Source organism: Canis aureus, chromosome 2 (assembly GCF_053574225.1).
Source record: "Canis aureus isolate CA01 chromosome 2, VMU_Caureus_v.1.0, whole genome shotgun sequence".
Lineage (NCBI taxonomy): Eukaryota > Metazoa > Chordata > Mammalia > Carnivora > Canidae > Canis > Canis aureus.
This window is the reverse complement of record NC_135612.1, coordinates 55,677,814-55,696,695: the sequence shown is the minus strand read 5'-3', so window position 1 is coordinate 55,696,695 and position 18,882 is coordinate 55,677,814. Positions and strand designations below refer to the sequence as shown.

At 42.5% G+C, this 18,882-nt stretch overlaps 1 non-coding gene across 1 annotated transcript; it reads left to right on the top strand.

Annotated features, from left to right (window-relative positions):
* Nucleotides 1-244: 244 nt before the first annotated feature.
* Nucleotides 245-323, top strand: LOC144304033 (small nucleolar RNA SNORD45). The gene has a single exon (XR_013371025.1). It is a non-coding gene; the product is annotated as a small nucleolar RNA SNORD45 (small nucleolar RNA).
* The last annotated feature ends 18,559 nt before the right edge of the window (nt 324-18,882 follow it).

Below are 18,882 nucleotides of genomic sequence, written 5' to 3'. Positions count from 1 at the left end.
AAAATAAGAACGAAAACAAAAACAAAACAAAGCAAAAAACAAAAACGAATATGTAGAAATAAATATGGAAAAATTTAAAATAACAGCAAAATGATTTTATGGAAAATAACTACATTTTCCACAACAGAGATTAGTGAAAAGAGTAATATTGCTTTACATTTTTAAAAACCTCTTGAATGCCTGGCTTAATGGAAGACAGCAGGATTCTCTCTTCTGCTTTCAACCTATTAAAATACCCCACTGTGGTCGATGATGAGCTGGCATGTATTCTGAATCTGAAGTTGATGATTACTCCTTCAGCTCTAGAATTACTCTGAGACCTGAGAAATACCCGAATCTTTACAGGAGCTTCAGGGCTTACGTTCCTTCGAGGCAGATAAAGTGGCGACTTTTAAACAGAAAGTTGGTGTGTGGCAAGATGGGATCCGAGTGAAAAAAGTTCAGATGTATATGGGGATGTGCACCGGGGCCAAACATTAAAAGAGGAAAAGTTAAAAAAATAAAATAAAATAAAATACTCCACTGTCAGGCAACTTTATATTTTTTTTTCTTTTTAAGAATATTTTATTTACTTATTCATGAGAGATACACAGAGAGAGGCAGAAGGAGAAGCAGGCTCCAAGCAGGGACCAAAGGCAGAAGCTCAACTGCTGAGCCACTCAGGCGTCCCAGACATTATCCTAACTTCTGTTCTACTGCCGTGCCAGCCTGGCAAACCTGAGTCTAGATCGACCCAAGGATACCTCTTTTCCAAGCCTTCTTTGGGTTAGCTGCACTCTTTCCTTTGCAGACATCACATTTCTAATGATGACCCATCTCTCCTATACCTCTCCTTTGTCAGGCAACTTTAGAAGAACCTCAGCGTGTGCTCCTGAGGCAATGAATAATAAATGTGAAGAAGGTAAATTATGTCTTTGCCTTACTGTGAAAGTAGTTTTGACCTCACAGAACCCCTGGAAGGGTCCCCCAAGAACCCCAGGGGCCCCAATCATATTTTAAAACCTGCCGCTGAATGCTGTATAGGAAGGGACAACTTCACAGGCATGGGACCAGCACAATCACACAGGGACCTTATGCTTGGACCAATCACACAGCCCTAAATTTGGGGTTTTATGTTCTACGATCCTCATCTTTAAATTCCTAAGAATTTTTTTTTTAAGATTTTATTTATTTATTCATGAGAGACACAGAGAGAGAGAGGCAGAGACACAGGCAGAGGGAGAACCAGGCTCCATGCAGGGAGCCCAACTTGGGACTCAATCCCAGGTCTCTAGGATCACGCCCTGGGCTGAAGGCAGCACTAAACCACTGAGCTACCCAGGCTGCCCAAATTCCTAAGAATTTTATCTTTGATTTATGTTTTGTAGGTGAAGACCAATGGGACAATGGGGCATTGCACTGAGATTCAGAGCCTTGGCTCATGCACTGCCCCACCTCCTGCTGCCTCCCTGCTTCCCAGGGACCAACTCAAGCCACCTGTTCCTCACCCCCTGATGCCCCGGGCTTTACCTGGCCTCCCCTCCCTGCTTCTGCCCAGCAACCACTGTCACCCTCATCCATGGTGGGGGCCTTGGCTTAGAATGGAAAGGATCCCAGTCAGGCACATACACCCTATGGTGATTCAGGGGAAGGCCTGGTGGCAGCTGACCCCACCCAAGAGTGGAAATGCTGTGTTGCATTAAGCAGACAATTCACAAGGCAAATCCCTCACCCATCCCCAGACGTATTACCTACCAAGTCCTGGCATGAAGGCTGCAGTGCCTTTGAGTGCCCATCTCTGTGGCTTGGGGAGCAGATCTATGGGAGGGGAACATCCCTGGCATCACTCAGGGGCCTGGCTGGAAGGAAAATGCCAGCAGCTGGTATGGTCCTTATATATTGCCAGGGGATGGGCCCTGGGGGCACCGGGAGGGGGGCACTCAGCCTGTTCGTATCCCTGTGTCTAGAGGATAGGCAAATTAAATAGTAAATAGAAAACAGCAGGACAGGTGGAGAGGGGATAAAAGGGAAAGACAAGAAAAATTTTTAAAGTTTTTAATATTAGTAACTTAGTGGTTTTTGGACCAGGGCCTGCATTTTCATTTTTTAGGGGGCTATAAATCATGCAGCTGGTCCTGTATAGAGTCTCTGAGGAAATAATTAAGAAGACACCTGAGTGTTCCTGTCCATGTCCTAATAAACCTACAAAAGTAAATCATCCTAAGCAAATTCATTGAGAGGGAGAAAAAAACTACAAATAAAGGTATGTAGATATATTTCTTATTATAATAAAAAATACCATCTAAATGATTAGTAATAGACAAATCACTGAGAAAAGTTAGTTTTTCCTTTACCTTCCAAAATCTGCTCCTCTCCTGAGTTTCTTTCTTTCATCTCTGTCCACTGAGGGGAACTAGAAATAGTAACCAACCCAGAATAAATGAGCTTCCTTAGAGGACAGATTCTGGTTTCTAAATATATTTCTCCTAAAGGGAACTGAGGTTCCTTAGAGAAAAGGCTGATTCCAGTTCTGGGACAGCAGATGTACATCTTGACATACTACAAAGCAAGGAAGCTCTCAAAGACTACTGCCCTTGTGTCCTACGATTCAGAAACCCAGTGCTTTGAGCAATGACTGACAATGAAAATGCCTAGACACCAAAACCAAAAACAAGTCCATGGAGATAGATGGAAAGGTGACCATGGAGCAGTGTTCATTGTCTGCATACTTTCTGTACTTGAAACTTGATGGCAAGGACTGTGATTCATCTTCTAAAATTTATTTATTTATTTTAGAGAGAGAGAGTAGGGAGGAGGAGCAGAGGGAGAGTCTTTTTTTTTTTTTCAGAGGGAGAGTCTTAAGCAGACTCTGAGCTAAGCATGGAGCCCAATGTGGGGCTCTATCTCACAACCTTGAGATCATGACCTGAGCTAAAACCAAGAGTTGAACACTTAATCGAATGTGTCACCCAGGCGCCCCAAGACTACTATTCATCTTCTAGATCGAAACCTTGTGGAACACCTGGGTGGCTCGGCGGTTGGGCGTCTGCCTTCGGCTCGGCATTATCCCGGGATCCAGGATTGAGTCCCACATTGGTTTCCTTGCAGGGAGCCTGCTTCTCCTTCTGCCTGTGTCTCTGCCTCTCTCTGTGTGTCTCTCGTGAATAAATAAATAAGATCTTTAAAAACAAACAAACAAACAAACAAACAAACAAAACTTGCACATGATTATTGATGGCTGGATGATGAATAAATTGACAAAGTAAGAGAAACAATTAAATTGTTATACTCATGAATAAAGGGATGATGGTGGGGAGTTGCAATGTCAGGAGGTTTCTTCTCAAATTCTATTCAAATACTTAGAAAAATTCCTAAAACTAACTCTTTTCAGCAGCGATGAAAGCTTACAAGTTGGAAAAAGTGAAGAAAAATAAACAAAAGAGAGGAAGAGAGCTGCAAATTTATTCATACTATCGTCAGAAGTGCTGAAGAAATACAGCTCCTTTATTTATTTTTAAGTGATTTGGTCTTTCCAGATCCCACTGATCAGATGACAAGGAAACAAATGTGTTCTAGTCTCTTCCAGGACAATTAGTCCAAGCCAGGAATGTGACCGATCCCCCTAAGTCAGGCTGCCTCAGAGGCAAAATGACTCAGTTCAACACCCACCCACCTCTCCAGATTATGTCTAGTAGCATTTGGGTTCAAGGAAGGGGCCCCATGTAACCTCAAGGTATTGTTGCCTCATACTGGCCCTTCAATATGTGTGAGCCGGTGACCACTGAAGTGCAACTAGCCTGGGCCCTGGCTTCTGGTGCCCATAGCTGAACCCTGTGCTTGTTGTAACCTAGAGTCCAGTCTTACTTCTCTTGGTTAGAGCCTGAGGGTTGCTCTCCAGCTGGCTCCGCCTCGTCTTGGTTTTCACTGACCTGTGGGCTCCACTGAATCACTACCACATTGTCCACCTGGCCCCTGACCAGGAGATCTAGGCAGTGGGGTCACCTTACCCTCATCCCTTTAGATCCATGGCAGGGCTGTTGGCTCTCAATCTTGCATTCCTGGGGGCTAAAAGAAGCTCGGGAGTGAACACCACATCTTCTCCCTAGCCACACTAATTTTAAATCATTCACCTTGATAAAGAGGCCAAACATTCACCCTTTCCTGCTCTGGGAAGATAAGCTTCCTGTTTTAGAGAGAGAAGGCTTGTAGCCATTATGTAAGAGGGAAATAAAACACCACCATTTATTGTGTGCAAAACCTTGTCACCAATACTCAGGCAAACAAAAACTAATCTAAGAAAAATGACAGTGAAAAGCAGGAAGAGCCTGAGGAAAATTTCTTGACAAAACCATCCTGAAGAAATGCAAGAATTTGGAGAATAAATATCCAATATTTTTTGGAAAATTCTAATGGAGTCCAGTCGTCACTGGAACCTGCACAAATCCTAAGTATATTGTTCAGTGAATTTTCTTTTTTTTTTTTAAAGATTTTATTAATTTTATTCATGACAGAGAGAAAGAGAGAGAGAGAGGCAGAGACACAGGCAGAGGGAAAAGCAGGCTCTGTGCAGGAAGCCGGACGTGGGACTTGATCCCAGGTCTCCAGGATCACACCCTGGGCCAAAGGCGGCACTAAAACACTGACCCCCCCCCCCCGGGCTGTCCCAGTGAATTTTCAAAATGGGTTCTACACCCCTTTAGTTACACCTAGACCTAGAAACAGAATAACAACAGCCCCCAGAAGCCCACCCCATATCATTTCCATTGCTTGGCTTCTCACACCAAAGATTCATTTCTTGGTTCTGATCTTTACATATGCAGGATTATACATCACATACTCTTCGGGGTCTGGCTCTTTTTATTCATATTATGTTTGTGAAATGCATCTATTCTGTAACATGTATTGATTTATTTTGTGTATATTTTCATTGTATTAATATGCCATAATTCATATTTCTGTTCTACTGAAGATGAACACTAGCCTCTAGCTTTTATTACAAATAATACTCCTCTGAATATTTTTGGGCATGTCTTTTGGTAAACGTGTACATATCTCCATTGGAATTATCCCTAGGAGTCAAATCTCTAGGTCATAGATTATAGGTGTGTTCATCTTTGAGAAATAATGTCAAACTCTTTTCCAAAATGATTGCATCAGGGATCCCTGGGTGGCGCAGCGGTTTAGTGCCTGCCTTTGGTCCAGGGCAAGATCCTGGAGACCTGAGATCGAATCCCACATCGGGATCCCGGTGCATGGAGCCTGCTTCTCCATCTGCCTATGTCTCTGCCCCTCTCTCTCTCTCTCTCTCTCTCTCTCTCTCTGTGACTATCATAAATAAATAAAAATTAAAAAAAAAAACAAAAAAAACAAAATGATTGCATCAATTTACATTCCCATCAGGACAGTATGAGCATTCTAATTGTTCTACGTCCTTGCCAACACTTGTTATCAGCCATTTAATTTTTTGCCACTATGGTCCCGGTGTAGTTTTAGTTTACATTTGTAGTTTTAATTTACATTTCTCTAGTTATGGTGATGTTGAAAAACTTTGCATGCGTTTTTGACATTTTGCATTACCTTATTAATGAAGTGCCTATTCAAATATGTTGCCCATTTTGTATTCATTTGGCCCTTTCTCTTATCAATTTACACATTTGGGTTGGTAGTCCTTTGTCAGATATACATAGTGTAAATATATTTTCCTAATCTATGGCTTACTTTTTATTCTCTTTATTGCCATCTTTGATAAACAGGGTTTCTTCATTTTAATATAATCCAATTTATTAATTTTTCTTTGGTGAGTGAAATGCTCTTTATTTCCTTTTTGCAACATTTTTGTCTGTTCCAGTATGTACTCCTATGTTGTTGGTTTTTTTAAAGATTTTATTTATTTATTTGACAGATAGAGAGCACAAGCAGGAGGAGCAGCAGACCAAGGGAAAGGGAGAAGCAGGTTCCCCACTCGCTGAGCAGGGAGCCCAATGCAGGGCTTGATCCCAGGATCCCAAGATCATGACCTAATCCAGAGGCAGACACATCACCAACTGAGTCACCCAGGCACTCCTCCTATGTTTTTGACTTAGGATTTTTTGGAGGGAGCCTTTTACACTTATATCTGGAATAGATTTTTTGTATCATGTGAGGGCCACCATTTGTAAAAGAAAAAAGAGGACTTGTATCTAAGAACAATAGCCCAGGGTTTAAAAAAAAATTATAAAAAGTTCATAGGGGCGCCCAGTTGGCTCAATTGGTTAAGCATCTGCCATCAGCTAGAGTCATGGCCTCAGGTCCTGGGATCAAGCCCCACGTCAGTCTCCTTGCTCAGTGGGGTGTCTGCTTTCCCTCTCCCTCTGTTCCTCCTGCCCCCTGCTCCTGCTCTCTTTCTGTCAAATAAATAAATAAATCTTTTTTTAAAAAATGAAAAGTTCCTAAAAGATGTATGAAGTCTTCATCAGAAAAATTATTACAGCATATAAATAAGCTGTCCTCAGAATGCCCTGACTTGGATTTCTACTTGATTAACAACTCTAGCTTCCCTGTACGCTCTTCTTTATTGAACAAGCCCCTGTGCATTAGTCAACTAAAAACCTAATTTGGTTCTGTTCTACTGGCCCAGGATAATGCGTGCTCTAATGGGGTCAGAGAAAGGGGGTGACATTTTGACATAAGATGATGGACTCAGGGAGTCCATGAGAGTTTTGCAGGATCTGGGGTTCCTAAAAAAAATGGTGGGAGGGACTCCTAGGTGGCTCAGGGGTTTAGTGCCTGCCTTTGGCCCAGGATGTGATCCTGGGGTCCCTGGATCAAGTCCCATATCGGCCTCCCTTCATGGAGCCTGCTTCTCCCTCTGTGTCTCTGCCTCTCTCTGTGTGTGTCTCTCATGAATAAATACATAAAATCTTTAAAAGAAAAGAAAAGAAAAATGGTGGGAAAGCAATAAAGATAAACCATGTGTTGGGCCCTGAAGACAGATGTTGAAATTAAGAAACCAGGGCTATTTGAAGTTACACCCATCAGCTTTCCCGTTATTCATCTCCCAGAAACCTGGATTAAGGGAATGTTCCTGCCTGTGGGGACCTACGAGACAGGAGAGGTCCACAGGTAAGGGGCAGACATCATCTCCTATTCTCACCCAGGAGCCAGAAACGTCAGTGCCAGGAATCTGCTCAGGAGCGAGTGGACCCAGGTGGGGACACATTAACAGTGTGTATGGGTCATTCAGCAATCAATGAGGTCCAGAAGAATGGCTGGGAGGCCACGTAGGGAAGAAAACTTTCCTTCTACAAGAAAACGAGGCGTGTCTGAGGAAGAGCTGTGGTCTCTCTCTCCTCTTCCCCAAGAGGGTTTGGCCTCCAGGGACGGAGCACAGATGTAGAGGAAAGGGCATGGATCCATGGAGCCTCCAGGTGGCCCACCACCGCTCGGAGCCTCAGACCCAGGTGCCCAGGGAAACATCCTGTTGGATGGAGTCTGAGACCCAGGAGCGGAAGGGACAGAGGGGGAGGATGGGAGCTGAGCAGCCCTGGTCTGTGCGGAAAGCAGAACGTGGCAGATCTGGGACAGAGGAGGTCAGCATGGTGAGGGCCCAGGTGTGGAAAGATGGTAGAAAAAAGCCAGCTGCTTGGGGCCAGGGGGGTCCCTCTCTCTCTCTGCTCCCTAATTCCTGGAGGCATGCCTCCAGGAACACCTCAGAAGCCAGCAACCCTAAATGGGGAGGGCGACCTCCTGTAGGTTTTTAGGGCCTGGGCCAAGCACGCCTCTGAAATGTGTTGATATGCAATTGGAAACAGGTGAAGTGTGGGAAGAAAGTCACTGGGTCATCTCAGAGATCTTCAAACTGATTCTCTGCTCTGTGTTCGGGCTATTGTGAAGTTTGGTGAAGGTTGGAACCGGTTTGAAATTTGCAAGAGGGACAACTTCCGGTCCTTCTGACTCTTACCCACCCCGCTTCTTCCCTGGAGCTCAAACTCCGGTCACAGGCATAGTTACAGCCTTCTGAGCCCAGGGTATGATTTCACATGCTTATCAGCCTCTGCAGGACACGTGAATCTTTTTCTGCCTTTAGCTTCTTGACCTTAGCTTCTATTTATACCTATAATGCTCATCCTTTCAAATAGAGGGTAATCCAATAGCAGCTACGTTTTTGTGCTCTCCTGGAATATAAAAATGCAAAGGACATAATAATTGCCTTTTATATTTTTTAAATGTCTTCTTTTTCTTGGCATTAAATTAATCTCTAAAATAGATCTCTTCCTCCTTCTTTCTCCTGCCTGCCTTTCTAGAGTTTTACTATTTTTTTTTTTTTTTTGCCAATAGGTCTTTTTCTTATAAGTCCTCACATTTGTTCTAATTATAAACTAGCACACATGGTGACATATATTACTTTCCTAGGCTGAATTCCAGAAAGCAATGACAAGCAAAGAAAGAAGAGCTCCATAAGTAAGCTGAATTTAGTCTTGGGCATGGCAAATTGCCTTTGCTGCTGCATTTTTTTTTTTAATCCAAAAAAGAAATGTTGTTTCTAGCTGAGCAGGTCCTAGTGGGTTTCCCCCTCCTACTAAATTATTAGCTTCTTTGGGGCAAGTAAAACCTTCTAATCATCTTTACAATCTCATGTTTAGTGCCTTACACCTAGGGGCATGTCGTGAGTGTGGAAGTGAATTGAGTTACATTTAGTCGAATAAATGGTGATACCTAATAGCAGCTCAGAAAAAATCAAAGAAATAAACCACCTTATGGTATGGACAGGCTATTGTCCTTGCCATAGCTTACTGGTTAGCTAACTCAAAAATTGTATGTAGTCAAATCTCATATTTTTGCTTAAAAAACAACAACAGGGATCCCTGGGTGGCGCAGCGGTTTGGCGCCTGCCTTTGGCCCAGGGCGCGATCCTGGAGACCCGGGATCGAATCCCACATCGGGCATCCCGGTGCATGGAGCCTGCTTATCCCTCTGCCTGTGTCTCTGCCTCTCTCTCTCTCTCTCTCTCTATCATAAATAAATGAAAATTGAAAAAAAAAATAAAAAAAAAAAACCAACAACAAATGACACTTTCTTACTCTCAAATAAAAAGGTAAGGCACCCACCTGGGTGCCTCAGTGGATGAGTGTCTGCCTTTGCCTCAGGTCGTGATCCTGGGGTCCTGGGATTGAGTCCTACATCGGGCTCCCCATAGGGAACCTGCTTCTCTCTCTGCCTATGTCTCTGCCTCTCTCTGTGTCTCTCATGAATAAATAAATTAAATGTTTTTTTTTTTTTAAGTAGGGAGAAAAATCACTCACACTGAAAAATACCACATTAATAACAGTGTTTTGTAAACTTTTGGTCTTTTAAATACATAATGCTGAAATTTAAACAAGATGGTGCACTCTGAGCTCATAGGGCAAGATGGGATGCTACACACCTTGTTCTGGAACCTGCTTTGGCACTCAGCATTACGGGTTGAGAACATTCTCTCATATCAGTAAATACTCTTCAATAGGCATTTATTACTCCATTACATGATTGATTGTTCAGTAATTTACCTAACCAATTATCCATCTAGGTTGTTTTCATTTTTTACAAGTATAATGTTTTGATATCCTTGTTGTTGATTTAAATTCTGTTACCCGGCTCTTCTTTCTTCAGGATATGTTACCATATGTAAAATTGCTAAAACAAGAGATACGGAGATTTTAAACTGTAGACACACATTTCTGAATCACTCTTTTTTTTTAAGTTTATTTTTTTTTATTTGAGAGAGAGCATGGGGGGGCGGTGGAGGGGAAACAGAGAGACTCACTGAGGAGTCTGCTTCTGGGGCTCAATCCCAGGACCTTGAGATGAGGACCAGATATAAAGGATTCTTTATATCTGAAGGATACTTCCCTTTTCATAAAATCATAAATTATACAATCATTTTTCTTTGTCTTTTTACTTCTATGGATATTATGTTTTATTTGTAGATGAACAGAACTTTAACATTATTATGCCAGTGTTTTTATTTTATGGATTTAGTCTTTGGTGTTCTATTTGGAAAGGCATTCCCCACCTCAAAACCAGATCATTTCACTTGTGCTTTATTCTGGTTCTTTTATGTCTTACTGTTGTTCTTTCTCTTCTTTGTTATTGTCATCTTTTATGCAGAGATTTATTCTTTTCAGGTACAAAGTGAAATACAATCTAGCTCCAATAGGGTGTATATATATATATATATATATATATATATATATATATATATATATATAAAATTGAGCCTGTTTCTGGACTTCTTAGTGTGCTGTATTTTTTATTTCTGTATCAGTGATGTATACTAGATAATATTTATTGAGCACTTACCTTCTTACCAGGCTGTTCTAAATGTTTTCCATATATTAATTCAGTTAACTGTCACGTTGAGTCCATGCAGAGGCAGATTTATCATGAAACTAATGAAGTTTAAGCTTTAGGGCCCTTCAATTGCACCAACCTCTTCCAAGACCCCAGGAGGGGCTCTAGCAAAATATTCACACAATGTTGTATTTTTATAAAATTTGCAGAGTAATATATTGCAATGACAATTGGTTAAGACTGCTGTTTCTGACAAATCTTCCATCAGAATCCCCCTGTATTGCTAGGAAGCACTGGAGTGGCCTCTGGCATTAAGGAGAAGCTGAGTCAGGAATACATTCAGTTAGGTTTAGTAGGATTTCCTCATATGGTTACCAGTCACTTTTGCTTGGTGCCCACTATGGAAATAGCTTCCACAAATACTCCTCCTGCCTGTTGTGCTAACTTACCCAGCATCACGATACAAAAGTATTGAGCCAGAACTCTTGTTCTTTTTTTTTTTTTTAAGATTTTATTTTTGGGGCACCTGGGTGGTTCAGGGGTTGAGTGTCTGCCTTTGCCTCAGGTCGTGATCCTGGGGTCCTGCGATTGAGTCCTGCATCTGGCTCCTTCTCCCTCTGCCTGTGTCTCTGCCTCTCTCTTTGTGTCTCTCATGAATAAATAAATAAAACATTAAAAAAAAAGACTTTATTTTTAAGTAATCTCTACACCCAACGTGGTGCTATTACAATATAAATGGATCCCACTAGGACCCATCTCCAGAAGTATATGGGTAGTGGAGGGAAACAAGGTTAAAAATATATAGTGATAGAAACTAGTGTGTGCAATATTTTCTAGTCCATCAAAGTGTAAAATTTGGTTCCTATGAACACATGGTCAAAAAAAGAAGTCCTCTCCTCAAAAATAGTCTTGATAATTCATCATTACACTTACAGATAATCATACTCTTTTGAAACAGGAATCACACAAAATAACATTTATTGGAATGCCTGTGTTTGTGGGGCACAACACTGTTGCAATACTATTTAAGGGTGGATTGTAGCTTGTACAGAAAAGCAACACCACAGAGGGTTAAAAGGGTTTCCCACATTTCACAATAACCCTGAAAATGTGCATATTTTCATCAATAAGTTCTGAAAATCAAGAAACTTTGCTAAACAGCCAATAATAGATTTTTTTGCTCCTGCTGGGGGGAAAAACACAAGTAGTTTTTCTGTTTTTTCTCTAGAAAATGACATACCAAAATCATTCTCATGTGAAGAGATCATCAAAGAGTATGAAGCCATAATGAGGGGGGTAGTATTATAGAAATATTTTAGCAGTTACCTGATTTAAAAAAAAAAGATTATGTTATTTTCTGGGTTTGTGCTGTTTGTGATATTTTTCAGCTTTTATTTATTTATTTGTTTGTTTATTTTTAAAGATTTTATTTATTTATTCATGAGAGACACACAGAGAGAGAGAGAGAGAGAGGCAGAGACACAGGCAGAGCGAGAAGCAGGCTCCATGCAGGGAGCCTGATGTGGGAATTGATCCTGGGACTCCAGAATCAGGCCCTGGGCCGAAGGCAGGTGCTCAACCACTGAGCCACCTCATCATCTGCCCTGCTGTAATTTGCTATTAAACACAAATTATTTAGCTATTAATTTGTTCATAGTATTTTTTCAGGTCCAGAACCTCCATTTGTCCCCTTTTCATGGATTCTGATTCTCTGGTGAGATTCTCCATCTTCTATTTTCCTCATCAATATCAAGCATGGTTTGTTTGCTTTTTAAGATTTTATATATATATATATATATATATATATATATATATATATATATATGCCTCATAACTTTTATTTTTTCCCTAACAACATTGTAGAAGAAAAAACTTGTTGAGTCTCTGGATGATATATCTTGATTAATATGATTTAGTCTTCTTATGGCGCTTGTACAGAGCACCTTAAACATGTCAAAGGTTGGTTGTAGTTAATTCATTTTTCTTTTTTTTCAAAGGTTTTATTTATTTATTCATGAGAGACACAGAGAGAGAGAGGCAGAGACACAGGCAGATAGAGAAGCAGGCTCCCTGCAGGGAGCCTGAGGTGGGACTCTATCTCGGATCCCGAGACTACGCCCTGAGCCAAAGGCAGATACTCAACCACTGAGCCACCCAGGCATCCTGCTAATTCATTTTTCTCTTACTAACTACTGTGTCATCCTTACTTCTAGGGCATGGCCCTTTGAGATCTCAACCAAAAGTCCCTGTGTTTACTAAGGCTCCTCCCTCTTGGTGGCACTTGAACTACAAGCTCAGATCCCCTGACGATGTGCAGCCTATGTGAAGCCTCTAGGTCTCTCTTAGCATCCTGATGTGGTTGTTTCTCTGTGTACATGTCCCACTTAGAAGCTATCCAATAGCATGACATTCATTTGTAGGAAGATTTGGAGGTTCACTTCTCTGTAGTTCTCTTCTTTTTTTTTTTTTTTAAGATTTTATTTATTTATTTGATGAGGAGAGAGAGGACAAGCAGGGGGAGGGCAGAGGGAGAGGAAAAGGGAGAAGCAGGCTCCCTGTGGAGCAGGGAGCCTGACGTGGGGCTAAATCATAGGACCCCGGGTATCATGACCAGAGCCAAAGGAAGATGCTTCACCAATGGAACCACACAGGCACCCCTCTGTGGTTCCCTTCTTTCCAGGACTTTGCCCAACTACTTCTGGCAGCTTCCTACTCCATCACCCAGGGTTGTTTCTGATTGAGAACAAGCAATGAATCAGAGATTGTCCTCAGGGACATAGCAGGAGTCAATCTCACGAGTTTCCCTGAAGGAAGATATTTTCAGGTTTTGCCTGTGTTATTTTTTAATACTGACAAAGACTGCACTTGCCCAAACCTTAGGCTTTCTTCTGAGTGTTCTTCTCGACTGGGCCTCGGCTTGGGCTCCAGGCCTTTCTTGGGTTTGCCTGACTCATCTCAGCAAGAATCTTGTGAAGTTAGATTAGTGACAATACCCTCACCCTTTTTCTGCTTACTCTCCATATCTGATCATGTTCCTTCTCCCCCACCCTTGGTATCTGAACATGTTGGCTTGCCTTCATCAAGAATCCTGAATTTGGGGGACACCCGGGTGGCTCAGTGGTTGAGTGGCTGCCTTCAGCTCAGGTCGAGATCCTGGGGTCCTGGGATAGAATCCCACATCAGGCTCCCTATAGGGAGCCTACTTCTCTCTCTGCTTATGTCTCTGCCTCTCTCTGTGTGTCTCTCATGAATAAATAAATAACATAGTTTTTTAAAAAAATCCTGAATTCGCTGAACATGAATGCCCCCACCGTGATGTCTCCTCTTGGCCACTTCCCATCTACTGCTCCTCCTGCCTACCACCTGCTGCACTTTGCTGGTTGGTTGCAAATCCCCAGCTGTTATTGGCACCCTGGGTGTGGAGCCTGATTACTCTCCCCTATTGCAACAGACTTGAATGAAGTCTAACCATTTTATACAAGTGTTAAAAAAAAAAAAGTTTTTGTTCTGTATTTCTAAGAATTTCCCATTTCATTTAGGTAATCCAATTTTGGGGCCATATGATTGTTCATATTACTATTTTTTTATATACCATAATTTATTTTTTACTTTTTAAAATTTAAATTGAATTAATTAACATATAGTATATTACTAGGTTCAGAGGTAGAATTCAGTGTTGATTCTTCAGTTGCCTGTAACACCCAGTGCTCATCACATCATGTGCCCTCCTGAACGCCCATCCTTCCACCCTCCTCTCCTCCAGCGACCCTCAGTTTCCTATAGTTCAGACTGTCTTAGGGTTTGTCCATAGTACTCTCTTTAACCCTTTTATAACTTCTGTAACATGGGTAATAACATCCCTGCTTTCATTTCTGATTTAGTAATTCAAACCTTCTCTCTTTTAGTCCCTCTAGCTAAAGGTTTATCAATTTTGTTGATCTTTTCAAAGAACCAACCTTTGGTTTTATTGATTTTCTGTACTGTTTTCCTATTCTCTGTTTCATTTTTTTTTTCTCTTTTCTCTGTTTCATTTATCAGTGCTCCAACTTTAGTATTTCCTTCCTTCTGCTAGCTTTAAGCTTAGTTTCTTCTTCTAGTTCTGTAATTGTAAAGTTGGGTTGTTGATTTGAAATTGCTCATTTTTTTTTAACTGTACCCATTTATGGCTGTAAATTTCTCCCTTAGCACTTGCTTTCACCGTGTCCCATAAGTTTTGTCATATTGTGTTTTCATCTTCATTTGTCTCTAAGTATTTTCTAATTTCCCTGGTGATTTTTCCTTTGACCCATTGGTTGTTTAAAAGTATGTTGTTTCATTTCCACAATTTTGAGGGTCTTCCAGTTTTCCTTTTGATTTCTAACTTCATCGTGTTGGGGCCCCAGAAGATGTTTTATATAACATCTATTTAAATCTCCTGGGACTAAAGAAACAAACAATCCAATCATGAAATGGGCAAAAGACATGAACAGAAATCTCACAGAGGAAGACATAGACATGGCCAACATGCATATGAGAAAATGCTCTGCATCACTTGCCATCAGGGAAATACAAATCAAAACCACAATGAGATACCACCTCACACCAGTGAGAATGGGGAAAATTAACAAGGCAGGAAACAACAAATGTTGGAGAGGATGCGGAGAAAAGGGAACCCTCTTACACTGTTGGTGGGAATGTGAACTGGTGCAGCCACTCTGGAAAACTGTGTGGAGGTTCCTCAAACAGTTAAAAATATACCTGCCCTACGACCCAGCAATTGCACTGTTGGGGATTTACCCCAAAGATACAAATGCAATGAAACGCCGGGACACCTGCACCCCGATGTTTCTAGCAGCAATGGCCACGATAGCCAAACTGTGGAAGGAGCCTCGGTGTCCAACGAAAGATGAATGGATAAAGAAGATGTGGTTTATGTATACAATGGAATATTACTCAGCTATTAGAAATGACAAATACCCACCATTTGCTTCAACGTGGATGGAACTGGAGGGTATTATGCTGAGTGAAGTAAGTCAGTCGGAGAAGGACAAACATTATATGTTCTCATTCATTTGGGGAATATAAATAATAGTGAAAGGGAAAATAAGGGAAGGGAGAAGAAATGTGTGGGAAATATCAGAAAGGGAGACAGAACGTAAAGACTGCTAACTCTGGGAAACGAACTAGGGGTGGTAGAAGGGGAGGAGGGCGGGGGGTGGGAGTGAATGGGTGACGGGCACTGGGTGTTATTCTGTATGTTAGTAAATTGAACACCAATAAAAAAAATAAATAAATAAATAAATAAATAAATAAATAAATAAATCTCCTGGGACTTAATCTCTGTTCTAACCTATGGTCTATCCTGGAAAATGTCCCATGTGCCCTTGGTAAGAATGTGTATGCTATTGTCGCGTAGAGAGTGCTATTATGTTTGTAGGACCTTGGTGGTCTGTTGCATTAAGTCCTCTAGTTCCTTATTTATCTTCTGTTTGTCCTATCCATTATTATGCATAGGATATTTAAATCTTCAACCATTGTTGTAGAACTATTTCCTCCTTCATTTCCATCAGTTTTTGGTTTGTAAGTTTTCAGCTATTATTTCTTCAAATATTCTCTCTGCTGCTTTCTCTCTTTCATCTTCCAGGGCCCCCACAATGTGTAGGTTGGTCTGTTTTAGGGTGTCTGGTATCTCCTTTAGGCTCTGTTTGCTTTTCCTCTCTTTCTTCATTCTGTTCTCTACCTCAATAATTTCTATGGTCTCATCTTCAAGTTTGCAGATTCTTTCTTCCTTCTGCTCAAATTTGCCTTTGAATACCTCTAGGGCATTTTTCACGTAGTTATTGTACTTTTCAGCTCCAGAAATTGTGGGGTGTTTTTTGTTTGTTTCTTTTTAGGTTTTCTATCTTTTCATTGACATTTCCATTCTGTTCATACATCATTTTCTTGGTCTCTTCCATATTTTCCTTAAATTCTCTGAACAACTGTCAGACAGTTATTTTAGGGGCACCTGGGTGGCTCAGTGGGTTGTTATAATACCAGGGTCCTGGCATGGAGCCCCATCATTGGCATGGGCATTGGCATTGGGGAGCCTGCTTCTCCCTCTCCCTCTGCCCCTCCCTCTACTTGTGGTCCCTGTCAAATAAATAAAATCTTAAAAAAAGTGGGGGGGACAGTTATTTTAAAGTTTGCCTTGTATATCTGCTGATGAAGTTTTGGAATATAGGTGAAGTCTGGAGCTGATGGCCAAGAATTCTTGAGACGTCTTTGGTGCAAAATGGTGGCTTTATTAAAGCACAGGGACAGGATCTATGGACAGACAGATCAATCAAGAGTTGCCACCCCAGGTCTATGAGGGGTGATTGATTATATACCTGGAAGTTGGGAGGGTTTTGGGGATAGCGTACTAAGGAATTTTGGAAGCAAGTTTTCCAGGACCTTGAGGAGGTTAGCTATTGTTGGGGAAAGGTCACTTATTACTGGCTAATAAGACCTGAGTCATGAGACCCTTCAGATGTGTATCGGGGTGCGCTATGTGCTTGGGGGATGATCACCAACACATATCCTGGTGGGTAGAGATAAAGGAAATTTCTAAAGGAATTTTTATATGTTAAAGTAGACTTACAGGCTCCTGGGGGTTGGGCTAAGATTGCCTTCTGCCCTTAGCAGAGTATGAACATCGAGGCAGTTGAGTCCGTTGAGGGATGTCCCTTGCCTAAATTGTCAAGGAATTGTCAATGTGCTGCCCCAAGCTAAATAAAGCCTTGTCCTCAGCTTGCCCTGTGTTCCCCTATCATCTGCCACTAGATCTTCTTCAAGGACTGTTTCTGCTTATTTTTTCCCTTTGAATGGACCATACTTTCCTGTTTCTTTGTATGCCTTGCAACTTTTTGTTGAACATGGGACATTTAAATCTAGTAATATGGTAACTCTGGAAATCAGATTCTCCTGCTTCCCTGGGGTTTGCTGCTTTTTTGTTATTGTTTTGTTTTTTTTATTGCTGTAGGATTATTTTCTCTATGCCAAGGATCAGCCTGAGGTGTAAATTTAAGGTCTTCACTCAGCCTTTCCTTGGGTATGGATGATCATTTTCTAATTTGCCCCAATATGCAGCTTTTTTTTAAAAAAAATATTTTATTTATTTATTCACAAGAGACACAGAGGAGAGGCAGAGACATAAACAGAGGGAGAGGCGGGCTCCCGGCATGGAGCCCAATGTGGGACTTGATCCCGGGACCAGGGGACCACAATCACACCCTGAGCCAAAAACAGATGCTCAACTGCTGAGCCACCCAAGCGTCTGCAGTTGTTTTTCTATTGCAGTAGTTTTTAATGTCTGACTCCCAAAAGGGGAAAACGTAAGAAAATGGAGGGTGAATTGGGTGCTGGTCCTTTAAATACAGTGGAAGTCATTTCTGCTGGAGGAAGGAAGTGCTTGCAACAAAGGAAGAAATGCAAAGACCTGCTGCCTGCCTCTTTGGATTGTGATTGCAAGCAAGAATCCACGCCCAGAGCCCGGATATTCTGAGAACAGGTTCCTTTTGCCCACTGTGGCTCCTCCAGACGGTGTGCTTGGTGCTCCATGAACATGGGTGCAGCTGCCTGCCTTCCATGTGGCTGGGGATGAGGGATGGGTAGCTGCTTCTGTGCAAAGATCTGAAATTGACAGAAATTGACAGTGACGTACTGTCCAAATCTTCCCCTAGAAGTTACTGCTTCCAACAGGCTCCAGGCCTCCAAAATAGCCCCACCACACAGATCCCGCCAGCAGCTGCTATCTAGGAGGGGAGCTAGATTCCCGGGTGCTTCCTCCTCTGCCACCTTCCCAGAATCCTCTACTTCATTTAATTTTTATTATTTCCAGTTGCGCAGAAAGAGTGGCTTGGGCTATACTTTAGCCTTGAACTCAGCTTTCGTTGCATTCCGCAAGTTTTGAAACGCCGTGTCCTCAGATTTCCTGCGATTAAATTATGGTCATTGCTCAGTACCAGATAATATAGCCTCTATTTTTGCTCTGGTACACTTGAGTGGTTGTGGGTTTTTTTGTTGTTGTTGTTTTGTTTTTAGATTTAAGATACTGTTAATTTTTAGCAATGGATTATATGACATTTTAAAAAAGATTCCATGAGTCCACAGTGATACAGAGACAACAGAGAGGAAGAATGGGGGCTGTTGAGCAGAGAGGAGTCCAAGCTCTGCTACCCTGCGGAGGAGGGGACATTATAAGGGAAGGGGGGGGAAATCCTGTCGTCCCCTCCCCCGTGCTCCTGTGGCCAAGTCCTCGGCGCCCCCCGCCCGTTTGCAGGCGGGGAAAGTCCTGGAGGGACAGCCTAGGGACCTGCCCCTGGGACACGTGGGAGGCACTGCAGCTGATGAGGGCAGGCTGTGGGTCGGGGTGCGCAGGGGCGTGCACAGGGCCTCGGGAACCCCCGCCCACCGCTCAGGGCTTCGAGCTTCGGGGGCTCGGCTCCGGCGGTCGCGCGCGCGCCGGGCAGCCGTGGGCGGGGCGGAGCGGGGCGGGGCCAGAGAGGCGCGCGCCGGGCAGCCGTGGGCGGGGCGGGGCGGGGCGGGGCGGGGCGGGGCGCGGCCGCCGGAAGCGCCTTTCCCGGAAGGCACCCA